Source organism: Monodon monoceros, unplaced genomic scaffold, assembly GCF_005190385.1.
Source record: "Monodon monoceros isolate NGI ecotype Baffin Bay Population unplaced genomic scaffold, NGI_Narwhal_1 Super_Scaffold_18, whole genome shotgun sequence".
Classification (NCBI taxonomy): domain Eukaryota; kingdom Metazoa; phylum Chordata; class Mammalia; order Artiodactyla; family Monodontidae; genus Monodon; species Monodon monoceros.
The window spans coordinates 177,100,039-177,120,456 of record NW_021703774.1 but is presented as its reverse complement, the minus strand read 5'-3'; positions in this window follow the sequence as shown (position 1 = coordinate 177,120,456).

The window sequence follows — 20,418 nt, the reverse complement described above, 5'->3', positions numbered from 1 at the left end:
CCCAGAGGCAGCCGCCATCCCCGTATGAAGAAGACACGTCCTTCTCCTCAAACACCCTGGATCCAGCCTTTGAAATCCTGTTTTAAATAGTCAGGAATTGCCTTAGTGACACACGTTGTCCCAAGCCTCCCAGGCTGAGAAACAATTCTGTGATGGTTAATATCGTGATGGTTAATATCGACTCTGCGTGTCTGACCAGCTGCTCCAGTGGAAGGAAAGTTACAGGGTCAAGGGTCTGCCTTCCTGCTGCGGCAGTTTGGAAGCAGCAGAGAGCGTCCAGAAGCCTCGCGTGTGGTTGGAAATGGACACGCAGAGCAGCCAGGCCACCGGGAGGGTAAAGGCGCCACCGGAGCCCCCGTTGGTGCTATTGCTGCTGCCACCATCAGTCACTGCTTCCTTGTCTCTGGAACTTTCCACCGGGTGCCGAGGTGGCTCTCATGACAGTGGCTACTGCCAACGAGGCACAAAACTAACCCAGTGCGGGTTCGAAGAGTACAACATATAAGCACGTCGGCCTAGGAGCCCCCAGCCGGAAGAGGATGGGCACCATTGGATGATACCTGTGGGCCCCATGGCCCTCTTCTGTGAGGGGGGACAGGAGCGGGGCTGCTGGCCGGCCTCGAGCTGGGCCCGCACCAGCCCCAACGCTGAAGCCCAGACTGTCCCGGACAGGAGGAGCACGGCAGGGACCCCATGGAACAACGGGTGGCTCCACGGAGGCCTTGAGTTGAGAGGAAAGGCCGTGTACCTGGAAACCCAGCTCTTGAGCTGGGGGCATTAAAAACCCCTTTGGGGCTTCCCTGGTGGCACAGTGGTTGACAGTCCGCCTGCCGATGCAGGGGACGCGGGTTCGTGCGCCGGTCTGGGAAGATCCCACATGCCGCGGAGCGGCTGGGCCTGTGAGCCATGGCTGCTGAGCCTGTGCGTCCAGAGCCTGTGCTCCGCAACGGGAGAGGCCACAACAGTGAGAGGCCCGCGTAGCGCAAAAAAAAAAAAAAAAAAACCCTTTGGTTGGTGGAGTAGGAGGCCAGCATCTCTCCCCCCCACCCCGGGAGAATATACTAGCTTGAGTGCCCTCCTGTGATAATTTCATACAACCCCAAGCTCGAGCAGGCTCAGACCACGGCCTAGAGACCTACAGCCAGCCTCCCCAGCAGAGACAAGGGAGAGGCGGCTTCTCATGGCAGGACACACATTCAGGGCATCACCTCCAGGAAGCCAACCTTGACTCCCCTCTGCTGCAAGACAAGGGACTTCCTAGGGCTCCTGGAGCACCTGGGCACATTGCCCGCCATACACGCTCTCAATACACCCTATGGCTACCTTAATGCCATTTGGAGCAAGATAGGTATAAAAGCTAACATCCCACTGAATTGTAATTGTCTCTTCACTTGTGTTTGCCATTGCACGCACAGAACTTGGCGAGGTGCCTGCCCATCATTAGGGCTGAAATAATAAATGTCTCAGATCCAGTAATAACAATAATAATGGCCAACACAACTGCGGGCTCTAGGCCAGCGCAGGCGGACTCTTTACCTGCCTGAGCCCAAAAATGCTGCCACTCTGTGCCCTGGTTGCATGTGACGAGCCATTTAGATGGGTTAAATTCCTCATCCAAAGTCAGTTCACTGTCCAGGGACAGAGGCTGTAGGTCCCAACACCCTCCACCCAACGCTGCGGTGAGCTCAACACAGGGTGGGAGGGGTGAGGGAAGGGGGATTTCACCCGTGTATCAGTGCAGGAGGCGAGCGCGGAGGGCCAGGAGGCCTGAGAACCAGCCCAGCGTGGCCGGGAGAGGTCATGCCCCTGCCCCACCGCAGCTGCCCTTTAAAAGGTATAATACTGAGCGGACATGACAAGAATTCTAGCACTCTCTCGAGGAGCCCTGGAAACCTCCTGAGCCTGGAAAGTGGAAACAGCAGCCAGAGGACACAATGAAGACAGGAACTCAGAGACGGATGGAGGTGGGACCTCATGACACATTACCCGATGAGGTTCCTGGAAGGAAGGGCAAGCCAGCCACCCGCTCTGTGGCTGTCCCCTGCCCTGGGAGGCATCTGGAAGCATCTGGTCGTGGTGTGAACAAATCGTTCTGGCCCCGAGGTATGTTTGACGGACTGATTAAGTTTCATTAGGCGTCTTTGAACAATTAATGCCTGCAAGACCACTGCAAATCATGATTAAGTCTAAACTAAAGGCCACTTTGAAATTTCACTTTCAGGCCTAGATTAGTTACAGACAATTCTATTTGACTGGACTGAACTGGCGTTTAAATGTAAATGTAAGCGGGGACCAGGACATCCGGAGGTGTGGATGATGACGGACTCAGGGTCAGAAGCAGAGGGTGTGTGTGTCCAGTGGGTTTTGGCCTTTCTTGGTTTGTGCTAGGCTGCACGTTTGCCAGCATGCTCTGTCTGCCCAATTCCCTCCCCCACCCACCCATCCCTACACACTGAGTTTGGGTCGCTGTACTGCATTTCTCTGGCCACTATGATAGGTCCAGAGATGAGCATGTAATCCCAGCTGAGCCAATAGATGCCATAGAATTTTTGCAGTGCCTACTGGGAGAGAGGCCTAGAGGAAGGTGAGACCGGAGCAACAGCAGCCATCTTGCCACCATGAGGATGCAGCCAACGAGAAAACAGAAAAGGAGCAGAGCCAATGCAGGAAAGGAAGAGACTGGGCCTGGGGCGTCTGTCTGAACCCCTGGATGGAGGCCTCCTTTCCACCTGTGTGGTTGGGTTCTCTGTCACTAGCAACTGACAAAGATGTCCCAACCAGGACTCCACTGATGTAAGCCACCCCCTCCCCACCCCTAGAGGTAAAGACCAGAGATGCGTCTCTTGGACTTTTAAAGGAGCTTTCCAGCAATTTGCTCTGAGATTATTTTGATGTGTTTCACACCTTTCTTGAGATGCAAACAGACCCAGCGCTGGGGCCCCCACCCAAGCTTTGCTTTGCAGGAGGGAATTCAAAGGGCACTGGGGCTGAACGGGTCCCCCCAGCTGGTTTCTCTCCTTCACATACATGGACCAGGGCCCGGACTGGGGCGAGGCAAGTAAGGCATTGCACACCCATGCAAGTGAGCCCCTCCTTAAATTTCACGCCCCAGGAGCCTCACTTACCTTCCAAGTCCCAGCCTGGTGTGGACGATGCCTCGTCAGAGCAGCGTGGGGTCGTGGGCTGTTAGCGGGCCCTGGAACCGGTTGATCCTGAGTTCTAACCCTGAGTTGCCCACACTGGCTGGCCCCAGGCAGGCCTCTCAGGGCTTTGCTTTTCTCATCTACATGGTGACAGGGGCCTCCTTGTGTAATTCTTCTGAGGGCGTCCGGCAGTAAGCCAGTTCCAAAGACCACCACACGCCTGCATCTGGTCAGCCTGAAACTTCCTCGCAGCAAATGAAGCTATTCTGAGGCCAGGGCAGAGCCAGGAGGTGCCTGCTGTCTGCTCACCGATGACCTCGGCAAGACCCAACGTGCATTTTTCTCTGTGGCTCCTTGGGATACCTGCACTGGGAAGAAAGAGCATTTCAAACAGAGGGGAAATCATTCCTGCACCAAACAAAATGAACATCCTCTGCTGAGGCTCCCTGGGACACAGCCGCCCCTGAGTTCTGTCCAGGCTGGCGAGACAGGGCTGCGACTCCCCACCTGACCTCTGGGTCACAGAGGTGTCCTCCTTTACCCCTGGGGCCGAGTGCCACACGGCACCAGCAGGAGCCCATCTCACCCTCTGAGTGCTTGCTGAGCAGCAGCTAACTAATCCCTGAGCAACGTGTCAGATGCCCTGTGGTCCCCGGGGAAACAGAGAGACAACCTGAAACCCAGAGTGTGATCTGTGGTCAGTCCGCAGGACGTGGGGCGGCACAACGCGGAGAACGGCTCAGCCCCTGCTGGCAAGGAGGCACCCTAACCCTCCACGAGACGGAAGGACTCAGGCACCCTCAGCTCCCTCCTTCCTGCGGCCTCCAGCCTAGAGCAGGTCCTGATGTGGACAGAGGAGAATGGACAGAAGGCTCTGATGGAGAAATCCGAGTTTTCCTAAGTCTCCCTCATCCCTGCCACCTGCCCGGGGTGTTGGTGGGCACCCCCCAGCTCTGTCGTCATCAGCATTGCCCCCCACGCTGTGAGGTCTTCACTGCGTGCCCACGGCCATCCTGGGGAGCACAGGGAACCAGTCCTGACCAGCCCCCTGGCCCACAGCCCAGCCTCTCCCTCCTCTTACAAGTGACAACGGGACCATCAACTCGTCAGACTGTGTGATCACACATGCACAGCCCTTAGCAGGGTGCTGGCAAGGAGCAAGTCCTGTGCAGATTCTAGCAGCTGTGTGTTAGGGTCTCTGTGCGGGGTCACGGACCCCGCTATCATGCAGCTCAAAAGGGCACTTCCAGGGAGAACCATCTAACGGCTGAGGGTGATACTGTGCTCCGTCAGTGCCATAGAATTGAGCGCGGCTACGGGGGTCGGGCACACGGGAGGGGGCTTAAAGCACACGGAGGATGCGGGGTGACCCTGCCCAGGGGCAGACAGAGAAGTCCCAAGTTGGGGTGACAATGGTATACGCAGGGGCCGTGGCCAGAGCAGCCAGAGGAAAGGTAGGGGACGTTCTGCCCCAGAGTTCCTGCTCTAAAAGGCCATAGGATCCCCAGAGCTGGAGGAGCGGGACCATAGCTGAGGGTCCAGTAGGGTGAACAGTCTGTCAGCATTCAAACGCAGGGCTACGGGGCGAAGGACCAACTGCAGAAGCCACAGGAGTGCAAAATGCTGGGAGTTCCTGAGCCCATCCATCACCAAATACCAACCTCCCTGCCAGACACAAGGCATAAAATGACCATAAAATGGAGGGCTGGGGCTTCCCTGGTGGCGCACTGGTTGGGAGTCCACCTGCCGAGGAAAGGGACACGGGTTCGTGCCTGGTCCGGGAGGATCCCACGTACTGCAGAGCGGCTGGGCCCGTGAGCCATGGCCGCTGAGCCTGCGCGTCCGGAGCCTGTGCTCCGCAACAGGAGAGGCCACAACCGTGAGAGGCCCGCGTACAGGAAAAAAAAAGAAAAAAAAAAAAAAAAAATGGAGGGCTGGCTGCAGGGGTCAGCCCCCCATCACCAGGTTCCAGCCCAAAGCCTTCCACGCCCCAAGTACTATTGGTGCAGAGATTCTCACCTCAGCACTTACTGATGTTTTGGGGAATAAACCTATGTTATGAGGGTCTGTCCTGTGGGTTGTGGGATGTCTACCAGCATCTCTCCCCTCTCCCCACACCCCCCCATGCCTCCTCCCCATGACGACAACCAGAATGTCTCCAGACATTAAGAAATGTCCCTGGGGCTTCCCTGTGGTGCAGGGAGTCTGCCTGCCGATGCAGGGGGCACGGGTTCGTGCCCCGGTCCGGGAAGATCCCACATGCTGCAGAGCGGCTGGGCCCGTGAGCCATGGCCGCTGAGCCTGCGCGTCCGGAGCCTGTGCTCCGCAACGGGAGAGGCCACAGCAGTGAGAGGCCCGCGTACCGCAAAAAAAAAAAAAAAGAAAGAAAAAGAAATGTCCGTCAGGAGACAAAACAGCCCCTGGTGGAAAACCACTGGATTAGTGAGAGGAAAAGTTAAAGGCTCCCTTTCAAAAGACATAGAGAAAAAATAACGAATGCTCTTTCATTCTTTCCAGACATTTATTAGGCAGTTATATTGCGCTGGGCACTGGTGACACGTAGAGTTCACAGCCTGAGAACATTTATCTACGGTAGAAGAGGCACTCAGATGTGCCTAGATGTTTAGTTCTTTAAATATTGCTCCAAATCTATTAACCTCTTAAATATGAAACGCAATCTTTAGGAGCCAGCATGTCATCTCCTCCTTGAAATCTTCCCCAAGCCCTAAGCTGGGGGCCCAGTACCCCTCCTCCATATACCCCCAGCAGCTGTGTCTGCTGTGCCTTCTCTGCAGGACACTGAGTCTTCTTTTTTTTTATAATTTTTACTGGGTGGGTTTATAGTTGATTTACAATGTTGTGTTAGTTTCAGGGTACAGCAAAGTGAATCAGTCACACATATACATATATCCACGCTTTTTTAGATTCTTTTCCCATATAGGTCATTACAGAGTGTTGAATAGAGTTCCCTGTGCGATACAGTAGGTCCTTATTAGTTATCTATTTCATATATAGTAGTGTGTATATGTCAGCCCCAATCTCCCAGTTTATCCCTCCCCGACCTTTCCCCCCGGTGACCATAAGTTTGTTTTCTACATCTGTGACTCTATCTCTGTTTTGTAAATAAGTTCATTTGCACCATTTCTTTAGATTCCACATATAAGTGATATCACATGATGTTTGTCTTTCTCTGTCTGACTTACTTCCGTCAGTATGACAATCTCTAAGGACACTGAGTCTTTATTCTCCACACACACCCCGTTTGTGTGCTCTTTCAGGTTAAATAAATCTCCCCTGATCTCTTTTTCACTTTGCTGTTTTATATAAACTGTTGGCATTAAATGGAAATTTAATAAGAACTCAATTATACATCTTGAGGTTGCAGGAAGGAGAATAAAGAACCATCTCTTCATGAGCTTACCTCATAGACCCAACTCTGTCCAAACTAGACCTTGGTCCTGTTCATTCAGGGAGGGCAGAGCTAGAACACAGAGAGACAGTCTCCACAGCCATCCATCGTCGATCACCCCTCACTGGAGAAGGGCGTGCCAGCCAGGGCGCCTCAGGGGGTCGAGGTTGTACAGCCTGGGGCGGGGGTCCCAGAAGACTGAGGCTGCAGAGAGATGCCAACTGCACACCAGCAGGAGGGCTCACAGAATGACCAGACATTGATGGGACCAACCACCCAAGTCTGTAAAGCTCCTCCTCTAGCTCCCACACGCTGCCTGTGGGCTGGGAGAGTGAAGGGTGGTGGGGTGGAGAGGGATGGCCTGTAACTACATCTGGCTTGGGGGGACCCTTGGATCTGGGAGGCACCACTGGTCTCCCTTCTCCGGATGGGGGAATAGGCTCTGCAAGGCTGAGTTCCTCACTCTTGGAACGCAGCTCTCCCAGGTCTTGTGTTTCTGCGCCTCTCAGAGAGGCACCTACAGCTTTGGTTCCAGACTATCTTTTCAAGGGTGTTTAAATAGCAAGGAGACCGGAGAGATCATCTCCCTCCAGGACAGAAGCAGGTCTCTTTGCATCAGTATTGTAAAGCTAACGTCTCCCTCCAGGGCAAAAGCCAAGCAGGTTTGCCTGTAGCCCATTCAAAAAGATCAGGGTTCCCGAAGTTGGGGTCCGCAGCTGTGAGGTGAACGTCCTGCACACAGCATCTAGGCCACCTGGCATCACACGTGGGGTTGGGGGACAAACAGCGACCAGGGAGACCAGTGAAGCGGGTCCTGCCTGCCAGGCAGTGAGTAACAACAGCCTTTGTCTCTGTGCCAGGGCCTCGTGTCTCCTGCCAGCATCCATGAAATGGCGGCGGGCTGCTCGCAAGTAGGGAAAAGTATTAGACCACCCACAGTCATTGGCGAGTGACACGGGTCTGAGGTCACACAGTCAAGAAATAAGCAGAAGGCGACGCTCCTACGCTGTTAGTGGGGATGTAAGTTGGGGCATGGATGTTCCTCAGGAAACTAAAAGTAGAGTTAGCATATGATCCAGCAATGCCACTCCTGGGCATATATCCGGACAAAACTATAATTCAAGAAGATACGTGCACCCCTATGTTCACTGCAGTACTATTCACAACAGCCAAGACCTGGAAGCAACCTAAATGTCCACAGACAGATGAATGGGTAAAGAAGGTGTGGTACATATATACAATGGAATATTACCCAGCCATAAAAAAGAATGAAATAATGCCATTTGCAGCAACATGGATGGACCTGGAGATGAAGTAAGTCAGACAGAGAAAGACAAATACCATATGATATCACTTATATGTGGATCCTAAATATGACACAAATGAACTTATCTATGAAACAGAAACAGACTCACCGACATAGAGAACGGACTTGTGGTTGCCAAGGGGGAGGTGGGGTGGGGGAGGGAAGGACTGGGAGTCTGGGGTCAGCAGATGCAAACTATTATATGCATAAACAGCAAAGACATAGTGTAGAGCACAGGGAACCATATCCAACATCCTGAGATAAACCATAATGGAAAAGAATGTAAAGAAGAATGCATATATACACACATGCATATATGTAAAACTGAGTCACTTTGCTGTACAGCAGAAATTAACACAACATTGTAAATCAACTCTACTCCAATTACAAAAAGAAAAAGAAAGAAGCATCAAGCTAGGATTCCATCTCAGCTCAGAAGTGTCCCCCAGTCTGAAAGCCTCCCCCTCCCCAACCCTGTCCCTTGGGCTCTTGGGTGCACAAGCCAGGGACATCTGGGCTCTAGGGGGTCCTGTCCAGCCCTGCAGCAGGAAATGGAGCCCCGCCCTCTGCTGTGAAAGCCAGAACCCTGGAGGGCCCCAGGAGCCCCAAACTCTGAGGGGCGGTCCGCACAGGGTCTACCACCTGGCTCCGGGCCCCTCTTGGTAGCAAGCACAGTGGGGACTTTGTTCTGTCTTCTGCTGGGTCCCCAGTACCTAGAAGAGCACCTGGCACCCAGCAGGTGCTCAAAAACTATTAGAGAAAAGAGAGGGAGAGGGAGGAAAGAGAGAGGGGCGCCAGGAGTCAAGGCCAGGCGCTCCTGAGGACAAAAATGGGCTTTTCAGCCAAATCCCAGGGTCCGGGAAAGCTCAGCGCGGGGAAAGTGCCACGTGCAGCCCGCTCACCCCTCTGCCATGCCCACCTGCCAGACCCTCCTACAGGTGCTCACACCCTCGGTACCCGCATGGCAACACCCAGGAAAAACGTGGCGTGTGAGCGAGTGATTGAAGGAAGGACCAGCCAGCGTGGCCTCGCTGAGAGCCTGCAGGTGCAGGGCCCTGATGATGCTTTCATGACCTGGAAGCAGCCGTGGGCCCCGGGACTCTCCATGTCGCTGCACAGAGAGGACACACATATACAGAGTGTCCAGGATGCCTGGACACTTAATGAACACCTGTCGAGTGAGGAAGCTCAGAGAACTGAGGTAACTTGCCCGAGACCCAGCTTCTAGAAAATGGGGGAGGCAGGACGCGGCCACCAGCGCTCCTGGCTGGCCCCCGCTGCTCCTCAAAGGGTTGAGGGCCCCAGAACGCATCCTGGCCCCGGGGGGGGCTCTGCCCCTCATGCCATCTCCCACCCTGAGCAGGACAGCCTCTGGGCTGGTGGCCTGCGAGCTGCAGAGTAAATGGATCCTCCAGCAGCTGCCTCTAGGCGGGCCATTGCATTGCAGAGGCCGCGTCCTGCTGCATCTTGGGCCCTAACGTCACCTTATTAAGCTTTTCGGCTGGCGTGAAATGTTATTCACATCCAGTCTCCGCTCGCAGGGCCTGCACCCCACACGGCACATGTGCTGAATAATTAAAAGGAAAACAAGTTCCCCAGCAGAACTGTGTGACCTTCTCCAGGAAGACACAGCCCCGGGGGCTGTGAGCTTCTGACCAAGGGTCTAAATGACCCGACAGCCGGGCCACCTCTGCTCGCCCAGCCCCCCTTTCAGAGCAGCTGGGGGCAGCCTGCAGGGGATGTGGAAGATGCCCCACTCTGCCCCAGGTGAGGCTTGGTTTCCGGAAAACATGGTTTTTCCAGGGATTGTGTTTTCACTGCAATGCTATCTGATGGGTTCGGTTTGGGGGTTCAGAAAGATAAAGATTTTTTTAAGCAAACTGTCAGGCTTCCTGCCTGCCTCTGTCCTTGTAGAGCAGTAGAGGCCCCGGCCAGCTCTCTGTCCCCTGTCCTGTCCTCTGGTCCGGCGAGGGAGTTTCCTTGGCTTTTGTCTGCTCCGGCAGGCCAGCCCACTGTCTGGGCCCCAAACCTGAGGGCTTGCCCGGCAGTGTGTGTGTGTGTGTGTGTGCACGTGTGTGTGCGTGTGCACTCTGATCTGGGACCAGAAGCGACAGGCAGGGGACTCCCCTCCCCGACATACACACATGCTGGTGCTCTGCAGCCTCTGGGGTCCACAGGTAAGCCAGGTGAGGCCTTGGGAATCCCACAGCCCTGGGACTCACAGGTCACCCAGGTATACGTCAGGAGCACATTGTCCTTTGAGTTTTGGTCAAAATGGACCCCAGTACATCTCTCATGCCTGTGGGGTGTCCTGTGCCCTCCCAAGATTCCTGCAAGTCCCTGAGGTTTCCATCTTCAGACTCCCACCTGCTCGAGTTCTGGTTTCCACTGAGTTCTCCAACTTACTCTCTCCCTCATCTCTTGTCTTTCTTGTCTCTGGGATGCAGCTTTCATGATTTTCACACCACCCCCGTGCTCCCACACACCAGGCATCTCAGTGCATCAGTCCTTTCTTCCGAGGGCTTTCCCGGCTCCAAGGGGACCCGTAGAACCAGCCAGACTGGAGCAGCAGACATCCTTTGGCCGTCCAGCCACTTCTCAAAGGCTGGGCTTTCTGGAGGATCCTCCTGGGTCATGAAGCAATTAAAAGCACCCATAATCAGTCAAATTGGATCAGGAAAGTTCCCAGAACAAAGTAGGACTCAAGGGTTTAGCTTTGGAGGCCCAAGTAGCAAGCACTGGGGTAGGAAGTTCGTCCCAGCACCTGAACCTACATCGCTGTGCAAGAAAAATGCCAGTGTGATCATCAAGTGTTTTAATGAGCTGGGTGAGGCCCTGGACCAGCTCTGTCCACGGAGGACCCTGGAGATGGCACTGCCCTTGGACATGGGCTGCCTGGCACTCAGCTCCCTGCAGACTGGAGCATGCCAAGCAGATCGCAGGGGCTAAGACGCTGGTGCCCAGACTCCCTGGGCCCAGTGAGGACCCCTAGCGCTCAGCCCTTCCCAGGCCTCTAGGAAGGATCCCAGCCAGGTCAGCTCAGACAGGTGATAACACCGTGGGCTTGAGGGTGCGTGAGTGGGCAGCCGTTACCTTGTACCCGGGAGACACATTGGAGTATCTGGAAGCAAAGGGGGCCACCCTGCGGCCATTCACGTGCTCCCTTCCTCCCACGGGGGGTCCTGCTTTGGGGGAGACCCTCTTGGATGAGACCCTTTCTGACACCGAGATGCCTGCCACCCGGGAGGGCAGCCACAGCCCTGCCAGCCCCGCCCCCCCCACCTACCTGTCTCTTTCATGAGTGAGGGGCTCCTGGGCTCCTGCACCATCATGGCTGGCCCAGTTGCCTCCATTCCATCACCCTGGTGGCGGAAGGCCTCTGCGTGATCTGGTTCTTTATACAGGCCAGAGAAATTTACCTAATTTACCATGGCATAAAGGTGGGGGGAGACGCAGAATCCTGGGGTTCTCTCCCAACCACGGCCGCTTAGCAGCATTCCAGGGAGCCACTAGCTCTTAGCCGGGCTGCAGGGTGAGGGAATCCTCTCCCTGGAGCCCACCTCCCACTCCCCATTTGTCTCTAGTAGACTTCCTCCTAAAGCAAATTTAATGTTGGAAATTAATTCCCGTGTACTGTGGAAGCAGTTATGTAAGCAGCTTACTTTTAAAGACCTGGGCCAGAGAAGGGACCTTGGGAGGCACTTACATAAGCTCAGAGATAACGAGCTGCTGTGATGAACGGCCCTAAGCCTGCTCCAGGCCTCCCAGCGCAGCTGTCGGAAGGCAGAGCCCGGCGCTCAGCACAGGGCAAGCCGGAGCGGGGCCACACAGGGCCCACCTGGCTCCTGCCACCACTTGTAGCCCCTGTAGAAGTGCAGGACCAGAAACAGAGGCAAAACAGGGGACGTTCATAAACCAGGCTTTTCACGTGCTTTCCAGGAAGCGGCCAGCAGGGGAACCGCTACAGGGAGCTCCAGGATTTAGGAGCAGCCTTCTCTGCTCTCTGCCCCCACCTGCCCTCACAGGTCCAGCCCCTCTGCTATCTGTAAACCTGCTCTTCCACAGCAGGGAATTTCCTACAGTGCCTTTTTATCTCATGAGGGAATTTCCCTCCCAGTACTTTGTATGCCTATAACTCAAGCTTACCCCTGATTTTTTCTGGGTCAGACTAAACAGAACTTCTCAGAAACACTTCCAGCACACAGCAGGCACACATAAAAATGGTTACTGAAAAAAGAGAAGCAAATGACCATTGCATGTACATTCAACCTCCCTACTAATCCAAGAAATGGAAATTAAAATGTGATTCCTTTTCACCTTTCAAATTGGTCAAAATTTTTAGTAAATTAGAAAGATACTATTCCAGGCCAACAAAGACAGAGTGAAACAGACACTCAGAGACACTGAGGATGGGAATGTAAACTGGCATAACCATCTGGAAAACAATCTGTTGCTTTGTATCTATCAGCCAGGCGAGGCCAGGGTGTGCTACAGAAAAAAACAACCAGAATGGCTCGTAGGAAAGTTTTGATCCTTTATTATACCACGTGTCTGGAGGAGCATGGGTGTTATGCTGGGGGAGAGGGTGGTCTGCAGGCCATAGTGTTCCTCACTCCAAGGCCCACGTCGACAAAGCAGGAAACACCTAGAATGTGCCAACCTCTGTGCAGAGGAAAAGGAATATGGCAAAGCAAGAACTGCCTCTAAACTTCTGCCCAGTGGTGACACACATCACTCACCCCTACTCATATTTCATTGGCCAAAGCAAGTCACGTGCTTTGACTTCTAACACAGCTGTAAGATGGCTGGCTGGACAGATAGATAGATAGATAGATAGATAGATAGGTAGGTAGATGCATAGATGGGTGGATGGATAGATGGATGGATGCATAGATGCACAGATAAATAGATATAGACACATAGATACAGAGATGGGTAGATGGATGGGTGGATGGATGGATAGATAGATAGATAGATAGATAGATGCATAGATGGGTGGATGGATAGATGGTTGCATGCATAGATAAATAGATGTAGATACATAGATACAGAGATGGGTAGGTGGATGGGTGGATGGATGGATAGATAGATAGATAGATAGATAGGCAGACAGATAGATAATTGGATACATAGATTATGTTCCCTGAGAGGAGCACGGATTTTGGTCTGTTTTCTTATGGCAATAGTGTTTATGTTTTGAACATCACTTGGCATACAGTACATTTTTTGGAAGGAAAAGATAGATGGATGGACGGAGGAGAGGTGAAAGAAAGAGGAATAACAAAAGCAAAGGTTAAGGCAGGACTAAGAGAAAACATATAAGTGGGAGAATGGCTCAGAGGAAAGGCATCTAACCTCCTCATGGCTGGATGGTGTGGGAGAGAAGGCTAGTTTTTAACCGAAACCCAGTTGTGTCCCCAAAGTATGTATTTGGGTCATTTGGAACACTTTGATCTTTGTTTTGTAACTTTAATTCCAGAGAAGGACCAAAAGACTCCAGAGAATCTCTCTCTGTCCCCCTCCCCCCCTTTCTTTCTTCCAGCTTCACAAAAACACAGTGACTACCAACTCTATCCAATACCATACCAGGCACTGAGGACACAGACATACTTCCACCCATCAAGATGCCCATAGGTTTGTGGAAGAGAGAAACAAGTAAAGAGGTCTTTGTGGCACCGCAGGGTAAGCACAATGACAGAGGTAAATCCATGTTGGGACCAAGAGAACCAGCATCTGATAGCCCCGGAAGACCGGGGAAGGCTCCCCAAGAAAGGCTAGCCTAGTTCAGGTGACACCTCAACTAAGTCCTGAAAGATGACGAAGAGTTGGCCAGGTAAACAGTGGGGCAGAAGCTCACAGGACAGGAGTCTTAAGGAGGAAAATCTTAGGAATTTATTAGTCAGGATAGACCAGCCGCTGTAACAACAACCTCAACATTTTAGTGGCTTCACAAAACTCCAAGTTATCTCTTCATCAGGCAGCAATCCAAGATGACACCCCTGGTCAGGTGATGCTCTGGTTGACTCTCTCCCAAGAGGCCCAGGCTCCTTCCAGCTTCTAGGTCCTTGCAGTCACTCTCCACTAATTGGAGAGTTCTCGTTCTCGGTTTTTCACACCAATTAACCAGCTTGTGCCACAGAAATCAAAGAGGTGAGGCAAAGACTGAGAGGGAAAGTAGGTGAGCAGCTGAAGTTCCGCCATAGGCCTTTCCTAGAAGCTTATCCGTTCATCCATTGCATGCAGAACATACACGTATGCACACTGGCACATGTGTGCAAATGCACTCATGCATGCACAGGTGGGCCCAGTCTTCCATCCCAGGGGTAAGAAAGTTGGCTGTGCACTGGGGAGCCCCACCTGCCTTCTCACCAGCCACCTGCTGGCCTGGGCCCCGCTCTCTGGCCCCCCACTCCTTGAAGGACAAGCATCCGCCCTTCCTCTGATGGGCCTGTGCCTCGTGCGGGACCAGGAGCTAGTGGGCTTGGCCAGGCACAAGGGCGGCTTCAGCCGCGGTTCTGAGCTGCCTACTAAGGTCCTGCGAGGGTTGGCTGGGGGCAGGGAGGGACGAGCAGTAGGAAGGAAGCCAAGTGGAGTCCCACTCAACAGGCAGCAAGGAATTTCCCGCGCGGCCCACAGCCCCGCCTCCCCACAGGTGGGCTCACCTCCTGCCTGGAGGGGGCTTCCGGCATGTGGACATCCTAGTCTCCGTCCCTCTGGCCCTGCACACGCCCGTCTGCGGCTGCCCCTCCCCTGGCCCCTCGCCACCCTCCTTCTCTGGGCTCCGACGGAACAAAGGGAGCTGACAGTGGGAACCTCGGGCTCCAGCCACATGAGAGGCGGTAGGCATCCACCGACAGCTGGAGCCTCTCTCAGGAGCACCGAACCCGGGGAAAGGATCCAAGCATCCTCCCCTCCACAGCCCACTTCCCGAGGCGTGGGTGCTGTTCGGGCCCCGAGGAGGACAGGAAGGTCCCTGAGAGGCAGAAAAGCCCAATGGTTGGTTCTGGCTTCCTGGCCCCAGTCCACCACCTGCTCTGCTGGACTTTGGGCAACGTATTCATGCTCAGTGCCTCACCTGCAGACTGGATAACACAACTGCCACGGGGTCCCCACGAAGGTGGCGTGGGAGCCCTGCGCGGTGCCTGCCACCGGGGAGGCTCGTAGATCAGTGGGGTTGTAGCAGCCCCTCCCCCAGGAAGGAGAAGAGGTGGGCTTGGCGTCGCCAATTCCAGGAGGGCCGTGCCCCCCTTCTCCCTGCAGTGCCGCCCCAGCCAGCTGACCTCATCTCCGGGACGAGGAGGGGTGCCCGCATTCCCAGCAGGAAGCCGGCCGTGGACCTGCCACCAGCCGGGCTCTTCATCCTCACAGAGCCCCCGGGGGGCCCAGCTCTGTCGTCTCAGCAGGGGATGAGACGCTGTCCCCAAACTCAGAATCACAGCCTAGAGGGAGGGACAGATGCCACCTGGGCTGCCGGCAGCTCCTCAGAGCTTCCGGTGGGGGGGGCACGCGGGTGGTTCTGGGCAAGTGTGGTGACAACTGCTGGGGTCGTGGTCTGCCCAGCCCCTTGCCTGACCCTCCGCAGCTGACCCATGAGGCCAGTCCCAAGGCAGGCTGGCTCTTCTACCCCCAGTCCCCAAATCCACAGACACTGTTTCCTCAGGACCAGAGCTGCTCACCCCAACTCCCAGGGAAGAGAGTGGAGGAGGCCAGATTCTGCACGACCTCTGGCTTCTGCACGAGGGCTCCGGTCCTGCTGGGCCTCCCAGAGCCGGCGGTCGGTCCCTCCAGAGCACCTCCCATCACCCTCAGCCTCCCTGATTCCACAGATGCAGAGCCGGTGGAGAGGGGCCACAGCCGCTCTCGACACCGAAGCTCTGCTGGGCACACGGCATGTGCAAAAGATCAAGCCCCCTCCTGGATGAGGAGTGACCACTCCACAGAGAAGGCAGCCCTTCCCATGCTCATGGTCACGCACCCTGGGGCCAGCACCCCATCCCCATGCGGTCCTGGGCACAGTGCATCCACATTCACTGTCCCACCCTGGGAAACAGGAGACCTGGGACAGGCCAGGACCACTGCCCCAGGCCCAATAATTGTCCAGGGCTGGCCACAACCCAGCAAGGCCCATCAGATCCTTCCACGAGATCTGCTTCCTCAGCTCAGCCAGAGGAAACCTCTCCTCCCTGTGAGAGATTTCCCACCACTGGGAGGGAGGTTCCCCCAGGACTGGGTGGGGCTGAGACGTGGAGAAGGTCAGAGCCCTGGATCCAGCTGTGCAGGCAGCTGGATGAGCAGGGATTCCCAGCACCTGGGCCCCATTGTGTGTGTGTGTGTGTGTGTGTGTGTGTGTCTCTGTGTGTGAGTCTGTGTATGACCGCCTGTCTGTGTGTGAGCACGTGTGATTTTGTGTGTGTGTGCCCGTGTATCCGTGTGTGTGCACATAAGTTCTTTCTTTTCTCCTTCTGTCTATTTAATTTTGCACAAGCTGCTTTGACGCTTTCAACTGAAAAAATCCCAGCCAGCCCACACATGAAGCAACAAGCCTACCTTCCAAGAACTTCCAGTGCTGAAGACGAGGACTGATGCTGACGCACCTGGAATTCTGAGAAACCAGAGGTCAGAGGGAGCCTCTCAACTCTGCTTCTGGCTCAGCCCCTCCCTGGACCTCACTCAACCCCCAGCCAGAGCTGAGTAGCTGAGTTTAGAACTTTCTGTCTGAGATTCAGCTCCAATAGCCAGCTTGAGACATACACACACACACAGGCACACAGTCACATTCAGACACACACATACACACCTGTGAGGCTCTAGAGACCTGGGCAGGGGAGTCCACCACCTGGGCATCATTCCACCTGCCTGGCTGGACAGGGGCCTTGAAGTCATTGCCAGGAAGGCCAAGTCTGCACGAGGAAATCCACATTTTCCTCCCAACACTGGCCCGAGCACTCAGGCAAAGGCTTCCCCCGCGCAGAAGGGGCCTCAGCATCACGCCTGACACCCCATTTTCCTCCCTCTCTCCACCCACCTGCCAGCTCCAGGCCCCGCAGGAGTGACACTGGTAACAACTAGACACACGGGCAGAAACCCACACAAAGACTCTCACACACACGTGTGTACATTCTGGGGAAGAACTGAAATCCCTGCTCCTGTCACCATGGCAACCCAACTCTGAGCTGAGGCGAGAGCTTTAATTGGAAGTGCTTATTTGGCTGAAACCCCAGGAATAATCAACAGGAGATTAGGAACATTAAAAACAAGCAGGAGCCACAGAGCATCTTGGAGGAGATGGTGACAGAAAAGACAGTCCCTCTGAAAACTCTATTGACGGGAGTAAGAACCGTCTTTATCGTCTGCTGAGTGATGGTGTGACACCAGGCCTGGGCTGAGCACTTCACTGAATCCTTCCAACAACACTTCCGTCATTTCTCCCATTTTACAGGTGGGGAAACTGAGGCTTGCAGAGGTTAAGGAGGTGGCCCAAGTCCACACGGGATTTAAAGCCATCCTGGAATGACTCCAAAGTCCACCATGCCCTTAAGCTGTGTGCCGGGCCTCGTGTCTCCACCAGCGTCAGGTCCCAGGACCTGCAGCTCAGGCACGACAGCTGATCTCCCAGGGCACCCCGGCCGCCAAAGCCCACAGCTCAGCTGGCCTGGGCTGGGTTGACCTCCAGGACACCAACCAACGCCTGCATCCCCGTTGCCTCTGGCTGCCTGCCTCTGCCCCTGCCCCGCACTCCGCTCCCAGCCACCAGCGTCCACCCTCCAGCCTGCCGTGGGCCTGATGACCCCTGGTGGCAGCTAGGGGGCACTGCACTGAGATGCGGACCTCCTCCCAGACCCCAAAGAGGGAAGAAGGTGCTGGTCCCCGGGGCTCCCTTAGGAGAGCCTCCTGGGAAGGTGCCAGAGTGGGGCAGGAGGGGGGGCAGCTTAGCCAGCACCTAGCACCTTTTTCAGGTGATCAGGAGTGAAGAGAGAAACCAACTAGCACCCCAGCATCTGCCGGACACTGAGATGCTGCCTTGTCCACCGGTAAGTGGCCTGTGGTCCTTCCCACAGTGCAGCAAATGCTTCTGCAGGCACAGGACCCCAGGCTGGACCCCAGGCAGGGTCAGAGATGTGGAAGTGCTCCCACCATCCCACCCCAAGCCCTGGGGCCAGTGATGACTACAGGCAGGGACCCCAGACCCCGAGCACTGTCTAAAGCAGAGTTGGCACTGGTGCTGCCTAAGGACAGGCTCCCGGAAGCCACCCTCACACCAAGCGCCCAGAACTCCAGTTTGCTCTGCAGCATGATTTCTGCGCACAGACGGTGCTGGCTGCGGCGCTGGGACGCGAACACAGAGCAGCACCCAGCAGACGGGCGCAGACACAGCCGCCACAGTGGCAGCCGGGAGGAGGGTCCTTTTACCCAAACGTTTATCCACCTGGCAATTGAAATTTCTTTTTCAAAGCCCCTGGCATTTACTCAGTTGGCATCTGATTAAATTTTCCCTGCTTGAACTACTCAAATGTGCAAGTCAGTGTTATTCCAAGTAAGAGGACTTGCAATTCAAACAGTGAGGGAGCAGCGTGCAAAGCAAGTGCCATTCCACAGGGGACAGACACAGAAGGCTGCCAGCCCGTCTCGGCCCACCCTGCAGAGCTGTTCATTGGGAGCTGCGTGGTGCCAACAGCTCCTTGGTGTCCTGTACCGCAGCGACCCGGGCCAGCGGGGGCTCTCGGGGCCCGGAGGAGACTCTGAAGGGCCCACACCGTGGTCCTGGGACCCAGGCCCCTGCTGCTGGGAGCCATGGGCTCTGGCCTCCTAGGATCCCAGGACCACATCAGCCCCCCATGGAACCCTGCAGAGACCGGAGGCATCTGGGGTTCCCACCTCCCTACCAAAAGTGGGGAACCAAGGCCACCCCTACCCACTTGGCTAAATGTGCCTATGGTGGGCAGCACCCAGGCCGTTGGGTGGGGACCACAGGCTCCCTCTGCCCCTTTTCACATCCCTCACGGAGAAGTCAAGACAGGCTGGCCTGGGTAAGTAGGTGGCCGTCCCCTGCCCAGGGCTGAGGGCCACCCAGACGGGAGGGGAGCCACGGAGAGAGAAGACCAAGCAGCTCTGAGGCTCAGACCTGCAAGCAGCCCCTGAGGTCCCAGGCAGAGCCTCCTCTCCAGGAAGGATGGGCACCGAGAGGTGGTTGATGGGGAAAGGGAGGGAGGAGGGAGGGAAAAGGATCCAGGGGTCAGAACACAGAGTGTGCTAATGGTGTGGCTTTGGGCAGGTCTGATCTTCCGTTTCCCCACCTCTTCGATAGGATGGAAGCAGCAGCTTCTCACGGGCTGTTTGAGAACCAGATGGGCTGCTCGCTGTGAGCCCCACGTGGGAGCTGCTCAGTGAGGTTTGTGCGTGGGCCCCCTCCAGGCTCTTCCAGAGACGCTTCTCCCCGCGAGGCTGCCTTGGTGGTCAGCAGGGGACGGGCTGCCCCTCCCTCTCCACCCAGGACTCGGCCTGACCTCAGCCCCATCCGGCGCACCCGCTCCACTTTTGCTCTGGCTGCGTGAGATGGACCCCTGGAAAGCCTGCTTGTTCCCCGGGGTTTTTCTCCTACCGGCTCCTTCCTCCAGACTTGGGGACACAGTTCTGCTCATCCTGGGGGATCTTGAGCCTTTGGGGATGGGGTGAACGAAAGAGAACAGTCTCCCAGGGCCCAGGGGAGCTAGCCAGAGAGCATGAGTGGGTGGGAGGGCCCTTGCCAAGGTCCCCATGTGGGTTCCAGGGCTGCACCATTGAATCGCCCTGAAGGATATTGCAACCATTCAAAGAAGCACCGTCCTCGGAAAATGGGAGGGGAGGACGGCACTGACCAATCAGGCCACGCTCCCTCTGGGGGCTCTTGATGGGCAGCATCGGGGTGCAGTGCAGGCTGCCTGGTCCCCCCATGTCTGACCCCCAGGGACCTAGCAGGGACAGATGGCATCAGCAGGACCCCAGACAGAGCTGGAGGTGGCAGTGTCTCGGAGACCCTGGGGCCCCAGCCGGGGAGAGCACTTCTGCTGGGAAACTCAGTGAAAGACAGTGACCAGGCTCCCAGCACACGGCTGAGGGCTCCGATGCAAAGGCTCCTCCCAAAGGCAACAAGGCAAACGCTGCTAAGTTTCCTGGAAATGCCAGAAACCTTGCCATGGCGAAAAGGAGCTCAGAGTCTGGATTCGGAGGGGGGTTTCACCCCATGGTGGGAGCACGACTCCCTCTGCGATGGGGGCCGGGTGAGGGCTCTGAGACATCTGCCTGCTCCCCCCAGCGTTGGGCTGATTCCTCCCGGGTCCGCCTGGAGTCAGCACAGCCTCTGAGGTTCAGATTCATTAGCAATTGACACTCTGGCTCCAACCACCCCACCCCCCAAACCTAACAAGAGCCACAATCACAGTGTTAACGGGGATGATAGTTGCCATTCACTGAGTGTCTCTGACAGCCCAGGGACTTGGCATCAGGTCACTGATCCTCCACTAAACCCACATAAGTTGGCGCTACTCTAAGTATCATTATCACTATTGTTATTATTATTGACC